The 4,436-nt window shown below is 37.4% G+C and overlaps 1 non-coding gene across 1 annotated transcript; it reads right to left on the bottom strand.

Moving 5' to 3' along the window:
* Positions 1 to 3,174: 3,174 nt before the first annotated feature.
* On the bottom strand, positions 3,175 to 3,281 carry LOC141704134 (small nucleolar RNA R71). Its single transcript, XR_012567841.1, has one exon. It is a non-coding gene; the product is annotated as a small nucleolar RNA R71 (small nucleolar RNA).
* Between the last annotated feature and the right edge of the window lie 1,155 nt (positions 3,282 to 4,436).

The following is a 4,436-nucleotide window of genomic DNA, read 5'->3' as shown; positions in this document are numbered from 1 at the left end:
ATAATTCGTTATTCCTTAGATAGGTTATCATCTATATCCAAATTAGGATTATTATTATCGAACTAAAATATTATTTTTATGCACAATAAAATCATAATAAAGTTATATATAATATTATAACATCCATATTAAAATAAGTATGTGCATCGCACATGTTATCTATACTACTATATTAAAACCAAACTCAAGATAAATCGTTCATGAGAATTATGGCCTCGACAGAAAATGAGCTTATTAAAATCTAATACAAAGATGAGCTTACATGGTATAAACATGATAGCTTATTAAGATCTATTACAAACAATCATCTTAAAACTAATACAAAGTGATATATTATAAGTTTAGAATCTGTAATCATAATAATTTGATAATTCTTTAATAATATATATCTATATCCAATTTAGATTTATTAATTTTAATTATTATTATGCACAATATATTCATATTAGATTCAGACATTACAACTATAATATTAAAATAAGCTCGTGCATCGCATGGGTTGTTCGATATTCTATACTACTATAAAGCCGAACTTAAGATAAAGCGTTGGTCATTACAATGGGATTAACTACTCAGAATCAATGGATTTGATAAAAATGGGTTACTAAAATCTAATAAAACATATTTTTTTAAAAATCCAATTCAAAGTGATAGCTTAAATTCTAATATGGAAATTAATATTTTTTTAGTGCTTTATAGTATATATTTTTATCCAATTTAGATATATTAATATCCAATTAAAATAATATTTATTCGCACTAAAATCATATTAGAATCATTGCATTATTTATATCACAATAATATAAACTCGTGCATCACATAAGTTGTTAGTTAGTACTATATTAAAGTCGCATTCAAGATAAATCATTGGTCGGTATTTTGGGCTAAACAACATTCGTGAAGTGAGCTTATTAAAATCCAATACAAACATATTTATTAAAAACCTGATCTATTTCTATATATATTATATACTCCCACCTTTAATCTAAACTACTTTATTTCTGGTTAATAGGCTAAAACATAATTGAACTCACTTCTTTGTAGTTGGGTAATTGATAAGTGGCATTTTATACCACTTAGAACGTCTTAAAATGGCTTAAATTGGTGTCTTGAAATCAAGTATTTTGTGTATTTGATGCGTTTTTCTAGTGTTTATGCATTTCAGGGTATTAGTTGCATTTCGGAGGAGGAATCATCAAGAATAAGCCTTGGCATGTGTTCACCATTGCGAGAGGAAAAGAACGGGCAGATTACGGCGAAGAAACGGAGCAAACCTGGAATTTTTCCAGTAGGGTCCTGCGCGCCCGCGCAGCAATGCTGAGCGGCCGCGCAGCAGCCTTGCGCGCCCGCGCAGAAATGCTGAGCGGCCGCGCAGGGTCGGGGAAAAAGCTGAATTATTTTAGACTTCTACTTCTGTTTGGCTTCCAACTTCTATGTAATCTGAGTTTTATGGGACTATTATATAAGTAGATTTGAGACGTTTTCATAGAGAATATGAAGAGATTATGTTTTAGATTGTGTTTTGCGCAAGAAGCGAAGGAGATAAGGAAGAAGACCGATTTAGCACACCGCAACGAAGAGGAAGCATATTTCTTGTGATTCTTGTTTCGTTGTAACGTTGGATGCTAGTTTTCTTGCTTTGACTTATTTACTCTTGTGACGTACTCTGTTTTAATATAATTAGTTTAGTTATTATTTTCTTGTGTTGTTTATCATGATTTCATATGAACCCATGATGGCGATAAGTTCTATTATGGGCTAATCGTGATCATGGGGTTGCAACGGATTTATTATGGAATTCTTTAGTTAATTGTTTAATACTTTAGTTGTGATGATTGCATGATATCTAGTATTGGTTGTGCGTATTCGTCTTATGTGCGTCGCGAACATATAAGATAGGGTGTTAATCTCTTGTGAAGCGACGGTGGATCTTGAGATTTAGAACTTGCCATGCTAGCATAGGTTCATGTACGTTGTGCATGATTAGTGGGTAACTCTAACAGTTTTATTTGCCCTATGTAATCAAAAGGAATAACTTGTGCTTAAATCGTTGTGTTGTCAATTTCTGTAGACATATAGGAACTCAACATAATTGATGACTATTCAACTTCTATCTTAATTGTGGATGCTTGGTAGAATGGTATTAGTACAATGAAAGTTGGCTTTTATCAGTTTCGTGTTATTCGATTAATCATCACTGTCACATGCTAAAGGTAATAACAATGGCTATAGAAGGAAGTAATAATGAAGTTGTGATCTCATGAGTGTTTTATTATTGATAAATTGAAGTGTTAGTTAAGTGGTTAATTAAGTAGTTAATTATAGTTAATATTTAATCAACAATTTTAAGTGTTATCTTAACATTGAGAAGTAATCATACATTGGTGAGTGAGTTTAATTAGACAATAACTTAGTCTGAGTCTCTGAGGGAACGAACTAGAAAGTATTCTATATTACTTGCGAACGCGTATACTTGCGTGAATATTAGTGCGTGATTTCGCCCTAACAAGTTTTTGGCGCCGCTGCCGGGGACTCGGCGTATTTGTTTAGTTTATGTACTTACCATCATTGGTCATTAGGACTCAGTGATTAGGACGTAGTAGTTAATTACTCTTTTCGGTTGTGTTTCAGGTACTTTAGCAAGCGTTTATGCAAACTCGTTCTCGTGCTCGCAAGAGGACCTTAGATACAGCTGAGGAGAAAGACGAAGTTCTTGATACTCCGGAGAAGTTAGATTTTGAGGATTCGGATTCAGGAACTGAGCAGAAAGAACCAGTAAACATGGGAGATCGTATTGTTCAAGCTGATCCAGCTCTTATGGATTTTTCTCGGCCTAAAATTGATGACATTCAGTCAAGCATCCTTCATCCGGCTATTCAAGCTAACACCTTTGAAATCAAGCCGGGCACTATTCAGATGGTGCAGAATTCTGTTTCTTTTGGAGGAGCGGCAACTGAAGACCCCAACATGCACATAAGGAATTTTGTCGAGATCTGCAGCACTTTTAAGTATAATGGCGTGACTGATGAGGCTATCAAGTTGAGGCTTTTCCCATTCTCACTGAGGGATAAGGCTAAAGACTGGTTACATTCTGAACCAGCTGGGTCCATCACTACGTGGCAAGATCTTGCGCAAAAGTTTCTGGTGAAGTTTTATCCAATGGCAAAGACTGCTGCTATGAGGAGTGCTCTTACTCAGTTTGCGCAGCAACCTACAGAATCTATGTGCGAGGCTTGGGAACGCTACAAGGAAATGTTGAGAAAATGTCCACATCATGGAATGCCGGATTGGATGGTAATCACTGGTTTTTATAATGGTTTGGGGGCCCAATCTCGGCCCATGCTCGATGCAGCAGCTGGAGGCGCCTTATGGGCTAAAAGCTATACTGAGGCGTATAATCTTATCGAGACGATGGCTGCAAATGAGCATCAAAACCCAACTCAGAGGATGACGTCAGGCAAGGTAGCAGGTATTCTGGAAGTTGATGCAGCCACCGCTATTGCAGCCCAGCTCCAAGCGCTATCAATGAAGGTTGATTCTTTGGCTACGTATGGAGTTAATCAAATAGCTATGGTTTGTGAGCTTTGTGCAGGTTCTCATGCTACGGATCAGTGTTCTCTTGTCAACGAATCTGTTCAGTATGTGAATAATTATCAGCGACAACAGCAGCCTGTGCCAGCGACCTATCATCCTAACAACAGAAATCATCCAAATTTCAGCTGGGGGAATAATCAGAATGCTATTCAGCCACCATATCAGCAAGGAGTGAGTAAACAGTTTAACCCACCTGGATTCCAGCAACCACAGCAGTATGCTACAAGGCAATCATATCCTCAACAGGGAAGTGCAGCTGCACCTACTAGTGCTGATTTTGAGGAACTTAAGCTGTTGTGCAAGAGTCAGGCGGTTTCTATCAAGACCTTGGAAAATCAAATCGGTCAATTAGCCAATGCAGTGCTCAATCGTCAACCTGGCACTCTTCCCAGTGACACGGAAGTACCAGGCAGGAAGGAAGCTAAAGAGCAAGTCAAGGCTATTACCTTAAGGTCTGGAAAAGTAGCTGATGCTGAAAAGGCAAAAGAAGTCGAAGCTGAAGTTAGAGATGAAGAATCTAAGCAAAAGGAGAAAGTGGCGGAACCAAGGAAGACTACTGTTGAACACACTCTGCCTGAGGCTAATACAGGGGAGAAACAGCTCTATCCTACCACCTTTTCCTAAGAGATTGCAGCAACAAAAGCTGGATAGACAGTTCGGGAAGTTTCTGGAGGTGTTCAAGAAACTTCACATCAATATACCTTTCGCTGAGGCTCTGGAACAAATGCCTAGTTATGCGAAGTTTATGAAGACTATTCTTTCAAGGAAGGTGAAACTGGATGACCTTGAAACCGTTGCTCTCACGGAAGAATGCAGCGCTGTTCTGCAGCAAAAGTTACCAC

This window comes from Apium graveolens, unplaced genomic scaffold, assembly GCF_009905375.1.
Source record: "Apium graveolens cultivar Ventura unplaced genomic scaffold, ASM990537v1 ctg7457, whole genome shotgun sequence".
NCBI lineage: Eukaryota > Viridiplantae > Streptophyta > Magnoliopsida > Apiales > Apiaceae > Apium > Apium graveolens.
This window is presented reverse-complemented; position numbering and strand designations above follow the sequence as displayed.